This window comes from Drosophila takahashii, unplaced genomic scaffold, assembly GCF_030179915.1.
Source record: "Drosophila takahashii strain IR98-3 E-12201 unplaced genomic scaffold, DtakHiC1v2 scaffold_76, whole genome shotgun sequence".
Lineage (NCBI taxonomy): Eukaryota > Metazoa > Arthropoda > Insecta > Diptera > Drosophilidae > Drosophila > Drosophila takahashii.
The window spans coordinates 1-19963 of NW_027221755.1; the positions used below are offsets into that span (position 1 = coordinate 1).

A 19963-nucleotide genomic window follows, 5' to 3' on the forward strand; every position below is an offset into this window, starting at 1 on the left:
ACAACTAGCCATATTTGTATGTCAATGTATATTTTTATTATACATTTTTTCTTTATACATATAATATGGTATTTCCATATCGCTATAATTGAATTATATGTATAAGATATCATTTATATATAGCATTGCCAAAATAATATGATAAACATAAATTTTGAACAATACGGCCGGTCGGCGAGCACTGCCTCCATATATATGTATTTGTCCACGACGTCTAAATATTGGGTATTTTTCGTACTGCGGCACCGGTGTATGTAAATTGGGCATATTTCGTACTGATGCAAACATATCTATATGACTCATTATTTTCTTCCATATAAATATAACTTCTTTTATTTCCATATTCAAGTAATTTCTTTATTTTACATATCAATATAAAATATTTTTTGGTCATATTTATATAATCTATATGCCGTATCCATATAAGAATACGGCATATCCATACAACTAGCCATATTTGTATGTCAATGTATATTTTATTTATACATTTTTTTCTTTATACATATAATATGGTATTTCCATAGCGCTAATTGAATTATATGTATAAGATATCATTTATATATAGCATTGCCAAAATAATATGAAAAAACATAATTTTGAACAATACAACCGGTCGGCGAGCACTGCCTCCCTATATATGTTTTTTGGCCACGACGTCTAAATATTGGGTATTTATCGTACTGCGGCTCCGGTGTATGTAAATTGGGCATATTTCGTACTGATGCCACCATATCCATATAACTTATTTTGTTCTATATCTATATAATAATTTTTTTTCCATACCTATAACTATTAAACTAATTTTTTTCCATATCCATACTTGAACTTATTATTTTTCCCATATCCATATAACTCGTTTTTTCCATATCCACACTAGAATTAGTATTTATCCCATATCATATAAATCATTATTTTACCATATCAATATAAATAATATTTTTCCATATTCATACTAGAACTTATTATTTCTTTAATATTCATATAACTCAATATTTTTTCATATCCATACTAGAACTTATTCTTTTTCCATATCCATACTAGAACTTATAAATTTTCCCATATCATATAACTAATTTTTTTCATATCCATACTAGAACATTATATTTTTGCCATATCTATATAACTCATTTTATTCCATATCCATACTAGAACTTATTATTTCTTTAATATCCATATAACTTAATATTTTTCCATATCCATACCAGAACTTTTTATTTTTCCCATATCCTAGAACTAATTTTTTTCATATCCATACTAGAACCTAATTTTCTTCCTATATCCATATAACTTATTATTTACTATTACAATATAATTAATTTTTTCCATATCCATACTAGAGCTATTATCTCTTCAATATCCATAAAACTCAATTTTTTTTCATATCCATACTAGAACTGATTATTTTTCCCATATCCATACTAGAACTCAGTATTCTTCCCATATCCATACTACAACTTAGTATTTTTCCCATATGCATATAACTCATTATTTAGCATATCAATATACTAATTTTTTTCCATATCCATACTAGAACTTATTATTTCTTAATATCCATATAACTCAATTTTTTTTATATCCATACTAGAACTTATTATTTTTCCATATCCATACTAGAACTTATAAATTTTCCCATATTCATATAACTAATTTTTTTCATATCCATACTAGAACATTAAATTTTTGCCATATCTATATAACTCATTTTATTCCATATCCATACTAGAACTTATTATTTCTTTAATATCCATATAACTCAATATTTTTTCATATCCATACTAGAACTTATCATTTTTCCCATATTCATATAACTCATTTTTCCATATCCATACTAGAACTCTGTATTCTTTTCCATATCCATATAACTCATTTTTTTTCATATCCATACTAGAACTTATTATTTTTCCCATATCCACATAACTATTTTTTTCATATCCATACTAGAACTTGTTATTTTTCCCATATCCATATAACTCATTTTTTTTCATATCCATACTAGAACTAATATTATTTTCATTATCCATATAACTCATGTTTGGACTTGGAATATTTTTATACACGTCACTAATAGGATGACGATTCAGTTGGCTACCTTAAGAGGTACATATACTTGCATATGTCTTACTTGTATGTTCGGACTTAGAATATTTATACACGTCACTAATAGGATGACGATTCAGTTGGCTACTTAAGAGGTACATATACTTTGCATATGTGTCTTACTTGTATGTTGGGAGTTATAATATTTGTATAGTCGTCACTAATAGGATGACGATACAGTTGGCTACCTTAAGAGGTACATATACTTGCATATGTCTCTTATTTGCATGTTCGGACTTAGAATATTTTTATACGCGTCACTAATAGGATGACGATTCAGTTGGCTACCTTAAGAGGTACATATACTTGCATATGTCTCTTACTTGTATGTTCGGACTTAGAATATTTTTATACACGTCACTAATAGGATGACGATTCAGTTGGCTACCTTAAGAGGTACATATACTTGCATATGTCTCTTACTTGTATGTTCGGACTTAGAATATTTTAATACACGTCACTAATAGGATGACGATTCAGTTGGCTACCTTAAGAGGTACATATACTTGCATATGTCTCTTACTTGTATGTTCGGACTTAGAATATTTGTATACACGTCACTATAGGATGACGATTCAGTTGGTACCTTAAGAAGTACATATACTTGCATATGTCTCTTATTTGCATGTTCGGACTTAGAATATTTTTATACGCGTCACTAATAGGATGACGATACATATGGCTACCATTGTTAAATATATTTAAATAAAATTTATTTAAATATAATTATTATTTTATATATATATATTTTATATATATATATATTCTGACTTAAAAAAGCCAAACAAAATAAACACAATTAAATTTATGTTTATTATCGAATCATCAAGCAAAGGATAAGCTTCAGTGGATCGCAGTATGGCAGCTGCTCAACCACTTACAACACCTTGCCTGTTACAAAAGTCGTTTACAATTGATTCTAGGCTTTGTCATTGTATTAAATAATGCTTTTATATGTAACTAGCGCGGCATCAGGTGATCGAAGATCCTCCCAATTTACTATGTTACAAATTACATTGGCATCACATCCATTGTCGTTTATAAAGTAAATTATAAACTTTAAATGGTTTAGAAGCCATACAATGCAAATTGCCCCTTATTTATCATTGCAGTCCAGCACGGATACGACCTTAGAGGCGTTCAGGCATAATCCAACGGACGTAGCGTCATACCACTGTTCGCTCGAACAAGTATTGTGCCATTGGTCCGTACCTGCGGTTCCTCTCGTACTACGCAGGAATGCTGTCGCAACAACGTTTTGTCATTAGTAGGGTAAAACTAACCTGTCTCACGACGGTCTAAACCCAGCTCACGTTCCCTTGCATGGGTGAACAATCCAACGCTTGGTGAATTTTGCTTCACAATGATAGGAAGAGCCGACATCGAAGGATCAAAAAGCGACGTCGCTATGAACGCTTGGCCGCCACAAGCCAGTTATCCCTATGGTAACTTTTCTGACACCTCTTGTTAAAAACTCTTTAAACCAAAAGGATCGATAGGCCGAGCTTTTGCTGTCCCTGTGTGTACTGAACACCGAGATCAAGTCAGCATTTGCCCTTTTGCTCTATGTGTGGTTTCTGTCCGCACTGAGCTGGCCTTGGGACACCTCCGTTATTATTTGAGAGATGTACCGCCCCAGTCAAACTCCCTACCTGGCAATGTCCTTGAATTGGATCATACCTGAGTAATTGGAGTTATACCAAATTTTCAAATCAAAAATACATAAATGCACCGTTTTATTAAAGAATTTGTTTGCGATTATATAACAAACTCGTGATACTTTGATCAAGAAGCTTGCATCAAAACCCAATACCATAAGATATAATAAATATATCCGTATAATGGCTAGGAAATGATACACGTTCCATTTAATCAAGTAAGTAAGGAAACAATAAGAGTAGTGGGTATTTCATTGACGATACCAAACCGAAGTCTAATATCTCCCACTTATTCTACACCTCTTATGTCTCCTTACACTGCCAGATTAGAGTCAAGCTCAAAAGGGTCTTCTTTCCCCGCTAATTATTCCAAGCCCGTTCCCTTGGCTGTGGTTTCGCTAGATAGTAGATAGGGACAGTAGGAATCTCGTTAATCCATTCATGCGCGTCACTAATTAGATGACGAGGCATTTGGCTACCTTAAGAGAGTCATAGTTACTCCCGCCGTTGACCCGCGCTTACTTGAATTTCTTCACTTTGACATTCAGAGCACTGGGCAGAAATCACATTGTGTCAACACCCGCTAGGGCCATCACAATGCTTTGTTTTAATTAGACAGTCGGATTCCCCAAGTCCGTGCCAGTTCTGAATTGATTGTTAATTGATAATCGTTATAATTAATAAGAACTAATTGGTTTGACCCAATTAGTATTCTTAAAATTTTAGCAAGAAAGTTCCACAATTGGCTACGTAACTAACTATCCGGGGAACAAGTAACTAACATAAATGCTAGAAACTCTATTTACCCAGAACGAGCACATAAACCATGTTATTGTTTCCCAATCAAGCCCGACTATCTCAATCTTCAGAGCCAATCCTTATCCCGAAGTTACGGATCTAATTTGCCGACTTCCCTTACCTACATTATTCTATCGACTAGAGACTCTTCACCTTGGAGACCAGCTGCGGATATTGGTACGGCCTGTTGAGAAGTTTGCGTGTCCCCACCATAAATTTTCAAGGTCCGAGGAGAAAATATCGACACAACAGTATATGTCATGCTCTTCTAGCCCATCTACCATATCTCTCTGCGAAAGACTTCCATGGTAGTACGGCTATAAAACAGAAAAGAAAACTCTTCCGATATCTCTCGACGGCTTCTTTATGGTCGTTCCTGTTGCCAGGATGAGCACGAGGCCCATATTTAATAACAAACGGATACTCAACAGGTTACGGAATTGGAACCGTATTCCCTTTCGTTCAAAATTATTCAAGTATATTATATTAGCTTGATTTGTATATATTGCGTTTTTGGTTTTACTTGAAAATTTTCGGCTTTCGCCTTGAACTTAGGACCGACTAACTCGTGATCAACCACTGTTCACACGAAACCCTTCTCCACTTCAGTCCTCCAAGGTCTCATTCGATTATTTGCTACTACCACCAAGATCTGTACCAATGGCAGCTCCATGCAGGCTTACGCCAAACACTTCTACGCATACCATTGTACCTTCCTACTCACTAAAGTTTCAAAATTTATATCACAAGTAATATAAATCATCTACTTTAGCGGTAATGTATAGGTATACAACTTAAGCGCCATCCATTTTAAGGGCTAGTTGCTTCGGCAGGTGAGTTGTTACACACTCCTTAGCGGATTTCGACTTCCATGATCACCGTCCTGCTGTTTTAAGCAACCAACGCCTTTCATGGTATCTGCATGAGTTGTTAATTTGGGCACCGTACATTACGTTTGGTTCATCCCACAGCGCCAGTTCTGCTTACCAAAAGTGGCCCACTGGGCACATTATATCATAACCTTAAACTTCATATCAAGAAAGTTAAGGTTCTTACCCATTTAAAGTTTGAGAATAGGTTAAGATCGTTTCGACCCTAAGGCCTCTAATCATTCGCTTTACCAGATAAGATTATTTTATATAATATTAAAATGCACCAGCTATCCTGAGGGAAACTTCGGAAGGAACCAGCTACTAGATGGTTCGATTGGTCTTTCGCCCCTATACTCAATTCTGACAATCGATTTGCACGTCAGAACTGTTTCGGTCTTCCATCAGGGTTTCCCCTGACTTCAACCTGATCAAGTATAGTTCACCATCTTTCGGGTCACAGCATATATGCTCAAGGTACGTTCCAGTTAGAGGCATAAATAATATAAATATCATTATACATAACTATATAGAACGCCCCGGGATTGTGTTAATTAGCTATAAATAGTTAAAAAACTAATCCCATTATTATCCCAATAACTTGCACATATGTTAGACTCCTTGGTCCGTGTTTCAAGACGGGTCCCGAAGGTATCCTGAATCTTTCGCATTGTTAATCCTACAAGTGCATATAATAAACACAAAAATCAATGATAATCATGCCATTATATAATTCCGAAAAATTAACGCACTGTATTCATATAAATCTATCAGCACTTTATCAAATTAATAACATTTATTCTGTGTTAAAATGCAAGCAATTTAATTTGAATAAACTATAAGTTATATTTTATGATAAATTTGGTATGCTAATAGATTACAATGTCCTTATATGGAAAAAATGCACACTATTATCATAATATTGTTTAAATATTACAATTTTAATGATGAATTTTCCATAACGGATATTCAGGTTCATCGGGCTTAACCTCTAAGCAGTTTCACGTACTGTTTAACTCTCTATTCAGAGTTCTTTTCAACTTTCCCTCACGGTACTTGTTTACTATCGGTCTCATGTTTATATTTAGTTTTAGATGGAGTTTACCACCCACTTAGTGCTGCACTATCAAGCAACACGACTCTTTGGAAACATCATCTAGTAATCATTAACGTTATACGGGCCTGGCACCCTCTATGGGTAAATGGCCTCATTTAAGAAGGACTTAAATCGTTAATTTCTCATACTAGAATATTGACGCTCCATACACTGCATCTCACATTTGCCATATAGACAAAGTGACTTAGTGCTGAACTGATTTCTTTTCGCTCGCCGCTACTAAGAAAATCCTTGTTAGTTTCTTTTCCTCCCCTAATTAATATGCTTAAATTCAGGGGGTAGTCCCATATGAGTTGAGGTTGTATATAACTTTTATTTGCAATTAATTCTTTATATATAATGATAAAACATTTTATTAAATTCGTTTAAAGCTGACGTATATATATATTAATGGCATTTATTTGTAACGAATTAACGAAGAATAATAATATTGTCAACGTTTTTCATATTTCAAATCATTAATAAGAGACAATTCTAGATAATATTTTATGCTAGACATTTCTCAGTATTATTTGATTGAAAAAGAAAATATTCCTCTTCGTTTTTCTCAAAGTTTAATTACTATTGTGAGATAATGTTTTTCATATATTTGTTAATATTATGAATAAAATAATTAAATTATTTTTATCCAATAATATACCATATGCTTATAAAATTTTATTATAAAATTTGTATAAACAACTTAATTAGCATAGTCTTACAACCCTCAACCATATGTAGTCCAAGCAGCACTATAAAATTAATTAAAGTACATAACAGCATGGACTGCGATATGCGTTCAAAATGTCGATGTTCATGTGTCCTGCAGTTCACACGATGACGCACAGTTTGCTGCGTTCTTCATCGACCCATGAGCCGAGTGATCCACCGCTTAGAGTTTTATAATATTGGTTTTAAATTTGGTCAAATATGTTTTTATTGAAAGAAATTAAAAATACACCATTTTACTGGCATATATCAATTCCTTCAATAAATGTATTTATATACCTAAAATAAATGCTGCGAAATGTCTTAGTTTTATATAAACAATATATATCAAAGTATTATTTGTAATGGCATTTGTTTGTTAATATATATTGATAATTTTATATAAAACATTAACCTGAAACCAGGTACAACATTGTATATTTTAGGTTGTTGCATTATCCAATGTATGATCATCATCAAATTAGTTGGCCAATACATCTCGCAACGCGTGTATATTATGGTCCATATACACACAAAAGTTTATAATAAATATATAAAATATATTTTATTATATTAATAATTCGATTTGCTTGTTCGAATTTTATGTTTGTTTCTATTTAATTTATTTGTAATAATATTATATTATTACAATATTTCGATTTGCTTGTTCGAAATTTATTTGATCTTTTACTTTTAAGATCATATTTTTGGTATAATTATTATTATCATTATTATGTATATATATATATATTGGTAATTTGTATTAAATTTGTATTAACAAATTTTTTTATTAACGGTAAGGATATTATACAATAATGATCCTTCCGCAGGTTCACCTACGGAAACCTTGTTACGACTTTTACTTCCTCTAAATAATCAAGTTCGGTCAACTTTTGCGAAACAACCGTAACACACAAGGCGTCACAGTGATCACGTCCGGAGACCTCACTAAATAATTCAATCGGTAGTAGCGACGGGCGGTATGTACAAAGGGCAGGGACGTAATCAATGCGAGTTAATGACTCACACTTACTGGGAATTCCAAGTTCATGTGAACAGTTTCAGTTCACAATCCCAAGCATGAAAGTGGTTCAGCGGTTTACCCGGACCTCTCGGTCTAGGAAATACACGTTGATACTTTCATTGTAGCGCGCGTGCAGCCCAGGACATCTAAGGGCATCACAGACCTGTTATTGCTCAATCTCATTATTGCTAGACGCAATTTGTCCATTTAAGAAGCTAGTGTCCTTATAATGGGACAAACCAACAGGTACGGCTCCACTTATATAAACACATTCAAACACAATAAACATTTTACTGCCACCATGAATGAAGGCTATATAAGCTTCAACACCATAATCCTGAAGATATCTATTTAATATATTTGAGTCTCGTTCGTTATCGGAATTAACCAGACAAATCACTCCACGAACTAAGAACGGCCATGCACCACCACCCATAGATTCGAGAAAGAGCTATCAATCTGTCTTACACACTTATGTTCGGACCTGGTAAGTTTTCCCGTGTTGAGTCAAATTAAGCCGCAGGCTCCACTCCTGGTGGTGCCCTTCCGTCAATTCCTTTAAGTTTCAGCTTTGCAACCATACTTCCCCCGGAGCCCAAAAGCTTTGGTTTCCCGGGAAGCGACTGAGAGAGCCATAAAAGTAGCTACACCCAATTGCTAGCTGGCATCGTTTATGGTTAGAACTAGGGCGGTATCTGATCGCCTTCGAACCTCTAACTTTCGTTCTTGATTAATGAAAACATCTTTGGCAAATGCTTTCGCTTAAGTTAGTCTTACGACGGTCCAAGAATTTCACCTCTCGCGTCGTAATACTAATGCCCCCAAACTGCTTCTATTAATCATTACCTCTTGATCTGAAAACCAATGAAAGCAGAACAGAGGTCTTATTTCATTATCCCATGCACAGAATATTCAGGCATTTGAAGCCTGCTTTAAGCACTCTAATTTGTTCAAAGTAATTGTACCGGCCCACAATAACACTCGTTTAAGAGCACTAATGCAGGTTTTTAAATAGGAGGAACATATGAAAAAATACAAGTATTTAAACACATATAAGAACTCCACCGGTAATACGCTTACATACATAAAGGTATAGTACTAACCACAATTGTAAGTTGTACTACCCGTATGAAGCACAAGTTCAACTACGAACGTTTTAACCGCAACAACTTTAATATACGCTATTGGAGCTGGAATTACCGCGGCTGCTGGCACCAGACTTGCCCTCCAATTGGTCCTTGTTAAAGGATTTAAAGTGTACTCATTCCAATTACAGGGCCTCGGATATGAGTCCTGTATTGTTATTTTTCGTCACTACCTCCCCGAGCTGGGAGTGGGTAATTTACGCGCCTGCTGCCTTCCTTAGATGTGGTAGCCGTTTCTCAGGCTCCCTCTCCGGAATCGAACCCTGATTCCCCGTTACCCGTTGCAACCATGGTAGTCCTAGATACTACCATCAAAAGTTGATAGGGCAGACATTTGAAAGATCTGTCGTCGGTACAAGACCATACGATCTGCATGTTATCTAGAGTTCAACCAATATAACGATCTTGCGATCGCTTGGTTTTAGCCTAATAAAAGCACATGTCCCATAAGGTTCATGTTTTAATTGCATGTATTAGCTCTAGAATTACCACAGTTATCCAAGTAACTGTTAACGATCTAAGGAACCATAACTGATATAATGAGCCTTTTGCGGTTTCACTTTTAATTCGTGTGTACTTAGACATGCATGGCTTAATCTTTGAGACAAGCATATAACTACTGGCAGGATCAACCAGAATAATGTTTTCGTTCATATTTCATTCATATTTTTTGAATAGAAATTAGTAATATAAATATAATAGATTTTATTTCCATTTTATATGTTCGGTTTTTCTTAAATATTGATTTTAATTCAATATTTTTTTTTTGCTTTGTGAAATAATTCTATTTTAATTCGAATACGGCCATTTTTATATGGCATTCGTATACGTTCTTTAATTTTTACTTGTTTCGCCACTAATATAACAAGTTTATAATTGATGTTAAAGAAAAAGTACAACTTTTTTATAACACAATTTTCAATATATATTGTTCTTTCTATAAGTTTTTATTATATTATATATACATATTTCATTCTAAAATATCATTTTTGTTCAACATACATAATTATTGTATCCACACATGTACAATTTTTGTTTAACCAATATAAATATTGAGTTAAATCATTTGCATTTTGATGATAAATTTAAAATTTATCTTTTCCATATAACTCTCTGGTAATATATGATATAAAACCGAGCGCATATGAAATTATTTTGATCACTAATATTGCAATTATATTTTATTATAATGCTTTTTGTAAACACATTGTACCGGCAAGCGATACTCTGTGCCCAAACGACAGGGGATATAATAATTTAATATAAATTATCATATATACCTGCCACCAAAGATTAACGATAAAAGTCGGAAACAATTTGTTATTCTATATATAATAGAAACTTGACCTCTGTTTCACCTTATTATCATGGGTTTATAATATTAACCGCGTAGCCAAGTCTTAATTTCATTTAAGAAACAAATTTATACGGATAATATTTTGATTTTAATATATGTTGTTCTATTGATAACAAAAGTATATATTATAATATATTTTGTTCAATAGTAGATGGACTACTTACTGTACCATCCTTATTTTTTTATTATTATTGATATACATTATATTGACAACAGCATATGATATTCATATGGTTTGTTCAATAATTAATTGGTGGACAACCACTGACCATCCTATAGTAGTTTTTGGCCACGACGTCTAAATATCGAAATTATTTAATTCCGTTTGCCACCCATACGATAGATATTAACTATCTATAATAATAATGTGTACACATAAAATATTATATGTATATATATAGACCAACAGACAAGCACTTCACCCTATAGTAGTTTTTGGCCACGACGTCTATATATCGGGCATATTTAATTCTCTTTGCCACCCAACCAAAGATATTCACTTTTTTATATAAAGTATTATTTGATCATATTAATATAACCAATTATTTCTGCCATATTCATATAATTTCTTTATGAATTATTTTTTGGTCATATCCATATAATCTATATGCCGTATCCATATAATGAATACGGCATATCCATACAACTAGCCATATTTGTATGTCAATGTATATTTTATTATACATTTTTTTTCTTTATACATATAATGTGGTATTTCCATATCGCTATAATTGAATTATATGTATAAGATATCATTTATATATAGCATTGCCAAAATAATATGATAAACATAAATTTTGAACAATACGGCCGGTCGGCGAGCACTGCCTCCCTATATATGTTTTTGGCCACGACGTCTAAATATTGGGTATTTTTCGTACTGCGGCCCCGGTGTATGTAAATTGGGCATATTTCGTACTGATGCCAACATATCTATATGACTCATTATTTTCTTCCATATCAATATAACTTCTTTTATTTCCATATTCAAGTAATTTCTTTATTTGCCATATCAATATAAAATATTTTTTGGTCATATTTATATAATCTATATGCCGTATCCATATAATGAATACGGCATATCCATACAACTAGCCATATTTGTATGTCAATGTATATTTTATTATACATTTTTTTTCTTTATACATATAATATGGTATTTCCATATCGCTATAATTGAATTATATGTATAAGATATCATTTATATATAGCATTGCCAAAATAATATGATAAACATAAATTTTGAACAATACGGCCGGTCGGCGAGCACTGCCTCCCTATATATGTTTTTGGCCACGACGTCTAAATATTGGGTATTTTTCGTACTGCGGCCCCGGTGTATGTAAATTGGGCATATTTCGTACTGATGCCAACATATCTATATGACTCATTATTTTCTTCCATATCAATATAACTTCTTTTATTTCCATATTCAAGTAATTTCTTTATTTGCCATATCAATATAAAATATTTTTTGGTCATATTTATATAATCTATATGCCGTATCCATATAATGAATACGGCATATCCATACAACTAGCCATATTTGTATGTCAATGTATATTTTATTATACATTTTTTTTCTTTATACATATAATATGGTATTTCCATATCGCTATAATTGAATTATATGTATAAGATATCATTTATATATAGCATTGCCAAAATAATATGATAAACATAAATTTTGAACAATACGGCCGGTCGGCGAGCACTGCCTCCCTATATATGTTTTTGGCCACGACGTCTAAATATTGGGTATTTTTCGTACTGCGGCCCCGGTGTATGTAAATTGGGCATATTTCGTACTGATGCCAACATATCTATATGACTCATTATTTTCTTCCATATCAATATAACTTCTTTTATTTCCATATTCAAGTAATTTCTTTATTTGCCATATCAATATAAAATATTTTTTGGTCATATTTATATAATCTATATGCCGTATCCATATAATGAATACGGCATATCCATACAACTAGCCATATTTGTATGTCAATGTATATTTTATTATACATTTTTTTTCTTTATACATATAATATGGTATTTCCATATCGCTATAATTGAATTATATGTATAAGATATCATTTATATATAGCATTGCCAAAATAATATGAAAAACATAAATTTTGAACAATACAACCGGTCGGCGAGCACTGCCTCCCTATATATGTTTTTGGCCACGACGTCTAAATATTGGGTATTTATCGTACTGCGGCTCCGGTGTATGTAAATTGGGCATATTTCGTACTGATGCCACCATATCCATATAACTTATTTTTTGTTCTATATCTATATAATTAATTTTTTTTCCATACCTATAACTATTAAACTAATTTTTTTCCATATCCATACTTGAACTTATTATTTTTCCCATATCCATATAACTCGTTTTTTCCATATCCACACTAGAATTTAGTATTTATCCCATATCCATATAAATCATTATTTACCATATCAATATAAATAATATTTTTCCATATTCATACTAGAACTTATTATTTCTTTAATATTCATATAACACAATATTTTTTCATATCCATACTAGAACTTATTCTTTTTCCCATATCCATACTAGAACTTATAAATTTTCCCATATTCATATAACTAATTTTTTTCATATCCATACTAGAACATTAAATTTTTTGCCATATCTATATAACTCATTTTATTCCATATCCATACTAGAACTTATTATTTCTTTAATATCCATATAACTCAATATTTTTTCATATCCATACTAGAACTTATCATTTTTCCCATATTCATATAACTCATTTTTCCATATCCATACTAGAACTCTGTATTCTTTTCCATATCCATATAACTCATTTTTTTTTCATATCCATACTAGAACTTATTATTTTTCCCATATCCACATAACTCATTTTTTTCATATCCATACTAGAACTTGTTATTTTTCCCATATCCATATAACTCATTTTTTTTCATATCCATACTAGAACTTAATATTATTTTCATATCCATATAACTCATGTTTGGACTTGGAATATTTTTATACACGTCACTAATAGGATGACGATTCAGTTGGCTACCTTAAGAGGTACATATACTTCCATATGTCTCTTACTTGTATGTTCGGACTTAGAATATTTTTATACACGTCACTAATAGGATGACGATTCAGTTGGCTACCTTAAGAGGTACATATACTTGCATATGTCTCTTACTTGTATGTTCGGACTTAGAATATTTTTATACACGTCACTAATAGGATGACGATTCAGTTGGCTACCTTAAGAGGTACATATACTTGCATATGTCTCTTATTTGCATGTTCGGACTTAGAATATTTTTATACGCGTCACTAATAGGATGACGATTCAGTTGGCTACCTTAAGAGGTACATATACTTGCATATGTCTCTTACTTGTATGTTCGGACTTAGAATATTTTTATACACGTCACTAATAGGATGACGATTCAGTTGGCTACCTTAAGAGGTACATATACTTGCATATGTCTCTTACTTGTATGTTCGGACTTAGAATATTTTTATACACGTCACTAATAGGATGACGATTCAGTTGGCTACCTTAAGAGGTACATATACTTGCATATGTCTCTTATTTGCATGTTCGGACTTAGAATATTTTTATACGCGTCACTAATAGGATGACGATTCAGTTGGCTACCTTAAGAGGTACATATACTTGCATATGTCTCTTACTTGTATGTTCGGACTTAGAATATTTTTATACACGTCACTAATAGGATGACGATTCAGTTGGCTACCTTAAGAGGTACATATACTTGCATATGTCTCTTACTTGTATGTTCGGACTTAGAATATTTTTATACACGTCACTAATAGGATGACGATTCAGTTGGCTACCTTAAGAGGTACATATACTTGCATATGTCTCTTACTTGTATGTTCGGACTTAGAATATTTGTATACACGTCACTAATAGGATGACGATTCAGTTGGCTACCTTAAGAAGTACATATACTTGCATATGTCTCTTATTTGCATGTTCGGACTTAGAATATTTTTATACGCGTCACTAATAGGATGACGATACATATGGCTACCATTGTTAAATATATTTAAATAAAATTTATTTAAATATAATTATTATTTTATATATATATATTTTATATATATATATATTCTGACTTAAAAAAGCCAAACAAAATAAACACAATTAAATTTATGTTTATTATCGAATCATCAAGCAAAGGATAAGCTTCAGTGGATCGCAGTATGGCAGCTGCTCAACCACTTACAACACCTTGCCTGTTACAAAAGTCGTTTACAATTGATTCTAGGCTTTGTCATTGTATTAAATAATGCTTTTATATGTAACTAGCGCGGCATCAGGTGATCGAAGATCCTCCCAATTTACTATGTTACAAATTACATTGGCATCACATCCATTGTCGTTTATAAAGTAAATTATAAACTTTAAATGGTTTAGAAGCCATACAATGCAAATTGCCCCTTATTTATCATTGCAGTCCAGCACGGATACGACCTTAGAGGCGTTCAGGCATAATCCAACGGACGTAGCGTCATACCACTGTTCGCTCGAACAAGTATTGTGCCATTGGTCCGTACCTGCGGTTCCTCTCGTACTACGCAGGAATGCTGTCGCAACAACGTTTTGTCATTAGTAGGGTAAAACTAACCTGTCTCACGACGGTCTAAACCCAGCTCACGTTCCCTTGCATGGGTGAACAATCCAACGCTTGGTGAATTTTGCTTCACAATGATAGGAAGAGCCGACATCGAAGGATCAAAAAGCGACGTCGCTATGAACGCTTGGCCGCCACAAGCCAGTTATCCCTATGGTAACTTTTCTGACACCTCTTGTTAAAAACTCTTTAAACCAAAAGGATCGATAGGCCGAGCTTTTGCTGTCCCTGTGTGTACTGAACACCGAGATCAAGTCAGCATTTGCCCTTTTGCTCTATGTGTGGTTTCTGTCCGCACTGAGCTGGCCTTGGGACACCTCCGTTATTATTTGAGAGATGTACCGCCCCAGTCAAACTCCCTACCTGGCAATGTCCTTGAATTGGATCATACCTGAGTAATTGGAGTTATACCAAATTTTCAAATCAAAAATACATAAATGCACCGTTTTATTAAAGAATTTGTTTGCGATTATATAACAAACTCGTGATACTTTGATCAAGAAGCTTGCATCAAAACCCAATACCATAAGATATAATAAATATATCCGTATAATGGCTAGGAAATGATACACGTTCCATTTAATCAAGTAAGTAAGGAAACAATAAGAGTAGTGGTATTTCATTGACGATACCAAACCGAAGTCTAATATCTCCCACTTATTCTACACCTCTTATGTCTCCTTACACTGCCAGATTAGAGTCAAGCTCAAAAGGGTCTTCTTTCCCCGCTAATTATTCCAAGCCCGTTCCCTTGGCTGTGGTTTCGCTAGATAGTAGATAGGGACAGTAGGAATCTCGTTAATCCATTCATGCGCGTCACTAATTAGATGACGAGGCATTTGGCTACCTTAAGAGAGTCATAGTTACTCCCGCCGTTGACCCGCGCTTACTTGAATTTCTTCACTTTGACATTCAGAGCACTGGGCAGAAATCACATTGTGTCAACACCCGCTAGGGCCATCACAATGCTTTGTTTTAATTAGACAGTCGGATTCCCCAAGTCCGTGCCAGTTCTGAATTGATTGTTAATTGATAATCGTTATAATTAATAAGAACTAATTGGTTTGACCCAATTAGTATTCTTAAAAATTTTAGCAAGAAAGTTACACAATTGGCTACGTAACTAACTATCCGGGGAACAAGTAACTAACATAAATGCTAGAAACTCTATTTACCCAGAACGAGCACATAAACCATGTTATTGTTTCCCAATCAAGCCCGACTATCTCAATCTTCAGAGCCAATCCTTATCCCGAAGTTACGGATCTAATTTGCCGACTTCCCTTACCTACATTATTCTATCGACTAGAGACTCTTCACCTTGGAGACCAGCTGCGGATATTGGTACGGCCTGTTGAGAAGTTTGCGTGTCCCCACCATAAATTTTCAAGGTCCGAGGAGAAAATATCGACACAACAGTATATGTCATGCTCTTCTAGCCCATCTACCATATCTCTCTGCGAAAGACTTCCATGGTAGTACGGCTATAAAACAGAAAAGAAAACTCTTCCGATATCTCTCGACGGCTTCTTTATGGTCGTTCCTGTTGCCAGGATGAGCACGAGGCCCATATTTAATAACAAACGGATACTCAACAGGTTACGGAATTGGAACCGTATTCCCTTTCGTTCAAAATTATTCAAGTATATTATATTAGCTTGATTTGTATATATTGCGTTTTTGGTTTTACTTGAAAATTTTCGGCTTTCGCCTTGAACTTAGGACCGACTAACTCGTGATCAACCACTGTTCACACGAAACCCTTCTCCACTTCAGTCCTCCAAGGTCTCATTCGATTATTTGCTACTACCACCAAGATCTGTACCAATGGCAGCTCCATGCAGGCTTACGCCAAACACTTCTACGCATACCATTGTACCTTCCTACTCACTAAAGTTTCAAAATTTATATCACAAGTAATATAAATCATCTACTTTAGCGGTAATGTATAGGTATACAACTTAAGCGCCATCCATTTTAAGGGCTAGTTGCTTCGGCAGGTGAGTTGTTACACACTCCTTAGCGGATTTCGACTTCCATGATCACCGTCCTGCTGTTTTAAGCAACCAACGCCTTTTTTGGGCACCGTAACATTACGTTTGGTTCATCCCACAGCGCCAGTTCTGCTTACCAAAAGTGGCCCACTGGGCACATTATATCATAACCTTAAACTTCATATCAAGAAAGTTAAGGTTCTTACCCATTTAAAGTTTGAGAATAGGTTAAGATCGTTTCGACCCTAAGGCCTCTAATCATTCGCTTTACCAGATAAGATTATTTTATATAATATTAAAATGCACCAGCTATCCTGAGGGAAACTTCGGAAGGAACCAGCTACTAGATGGTTCGATTGGTCTTTCGCCCCTATACTCAATTCTGACAATCGATTTGCACGTCAGAACTGTTTCGGTCTTCCATCAATGTTTCCCCTGACTTCAACCTGATCAAGTATAGTTCACCATCTTTCGGGTCACAGCATATATGCTCAAGGTACGTTCCAGTTAGAGGCATAAATAATATAAATATCATTATACATAACTATATAGAACGCCCCGGGATTGTGTTAATTAGCTATAAATAGTTAAAAAACTAATCCCATTATTAGTCAAGTTAATTACGCTATTAGGTTTATATCCCAATAACTTGCACATATGTTAGACTCCTTGGTCCGTGTTTCAAGACGGGTCCCGAAGGTATCCTGAATCTTTCGCATTGTTAATCCTACAAGTGCATATAATAAACACAAAAATCAATGATAATCATGCCATTATATAATTCCGAAAAATTAACGCACTGTATTCATATAAATCTATCAGCACTTTATCAAATTAATAACATTTATTCTGTGTTAAAATGCAAGCAATTTAATTTGAATAAACTATAAGTTATATTTTATGATAAATTTGGTATGCTAATAGATTACAATGTCCTTATATGGAAAAAATGCACACTATTATCATAATATTGTTTAAATATTACAATTTTAATGATGAATTTTCCATAACGGATATTCAGGTTCATCGGGCTTAACCTCTAAGCAGTTTCACGTACTGTTTAACTCTCTATTCAGAGTTCTTTTCAACTTTCCCTCACGGTACTTGTTTACTATCGGTCTCATGGTTATATTTAGTTTTAGATGGAGTTTACCACCCACTTAGTGCTGCACTATCAAGCAACACGACTCTTTGGAAACATCATCTAGTAATCATTAACGTTATACGGGCCTGGCACCCTCTATGGGTAAATGGCCTCATTTAAGAAGGACTTAAATCGTTAATTTCTCATACTAGAATATTGACGCTCCATACACTGCATCTCACATTTGCCATATAGACAAAGTGACTTAGTGCTGAACTGATTTCTTTTCGCTCGCCGCTACTAAGAAAATCCTTGTTAGTTTCTTTTCCTCCCCTAATTAATATGCTTAAATTCAGGGGGTAGTCCCATATGAGTTGAGGTTGTATATAACTTTTATTTGCAATTAATTCTTTATATATAATGATAAAACATTTTATTAAATTCGTTTAAAGCTGACGTATATATATATTAATGGCATTTATTTGTAACGAATTAACGAAGAATAATAATATTGTCAACGTTTTTCATATTTCAAATCATTAATAAGAGACAATTCTAGATAATATTTTATGCTAGACATTTCTCAGTATTATTTGATTGAAAAAGAAAATATTCCTCTTCGTTTTTCTCAAAGTTTAATTACTATTGTGAGATAATGTTTTTCATATATTTGTTAATATTATGAATAAAATAATTAAATTATTTTTATCCAATAATATACCATATGCTTATAAAATTTTATTATAAAATTTGTATAAACAACTTAATTAGCATAGTCTTACAACCCTCAACCATATGTAGTCCAAGCAGCACTATAAAATTAATTAAAGTACATAACAGCATGGACTGCGATATGCGTTCAAAATGTCGATGTTCATGTGTCCTGCAGTTCACACGATGACGCACAGTTTGCTGCGTTCTTCATCGACCCATGAGCCGAGTGATCCACCGCTTAGAGTTTTATAATATTGGTTTTAAATTTGGTCAAATATGTTTTTATTGAAAGAAATTAAAAATACACCATTTTACTGGCATATATCAATTCCTTCAATAAATGTATTTATATACCTAAAATAAATGCTGCGAAATGTCTTAGTTTTATATAAACAATATATATCAAAGTATTATTTGTAATGGCATTTGTTTGTTAATATATATTGATAATTTTATATAAAACATTAACCTGAAACCAGGTACAACATTGTATATTTTAGGTTGTTGCATTATAGTAGTATGAAAATGAGAGTTCTGAATCGTATTTAATGAGAGTTCTGGATACAAAGTGGAGGGGGAGGTAATTAATTATGCTAATTAGGGTAATAAATCAGGACAATGTGACAGGTGTGGGGGTAATTAAAGTTAATGGGTGCGTGACGAGTGATCGTTAATTAGGGTCCACAATAGTTATATCCAGCTTTTGTATGTAGGATTTGTATTCAGGAATCAGGAATCCCGAAATTCGGTCCAGAAA

General features: G+C 33.4%; 5 non-coding genes across 5 annotated transcripts; all 5 read right to left on the reverse strand.

Annotated features, from left to right (window-relative positions):
* Nucleotides 1–2914: 2914 nt before the first annotated feature.
* Nucleotides 2915–6841, reverse strand: LOC138914689 (large subunit ribosomal RNA). Its single transcript, XR_011420504.1, has one exon. It is a non-coding gene; the product is annotated as a large subunit ribosomal RNA (ribosomal RNA).
* A 398-nt stretch (nucleotides 6842–7239) lies between these two features.
* On the reverse strand, nucleotides 7240–7418 carry LOC138914687 (5.8S ribosomal RNA). The gene has a single exon (XR_011420502.1). It is a non-coding gene; the product is annotated as a 5.8S ribosomal RNA (ribosomal RNA).
* A 621-nt stretch (nucleotides 7419–8039) lies between these two features.
* Nucleotides 8040–10034, reverse strand: LOC138914694 (small subunit ribosomal RNA). The gene has a single exon (XR_011420508.1). It is a non-coding gene; the product is annotated as a small subunit ribosomal RNA (ribosomal RNA).
* Nucleotides 10035–14942: 4908 nt separating this feature from the next.
* Nucleotides 14943–18875, reverse strand: LOC138914690 (large subunit ribosomal RNA). Its single transcript, XR_011420505.1, has one exon. It is a non-coding gene; the product is annotated as a large subunit ribosomal RNA (ribosomal RNA).
* A 398-nt stretch (nucleotides 18876–19273) lies between these two features.
* On the reverse strand, nucleotides 19274–19452 carry LOC138914692 (5.8S ribosomal RNA). Its single transcript, XR_011420506.1, has one exon. It is a non-coding gene; the product is annotated as a 5.8S ribosomal RNA (ribosomal RNA).
* Between the last annotated feature and the right edge of the window lie 511 nt (nucleotides 19453–19963).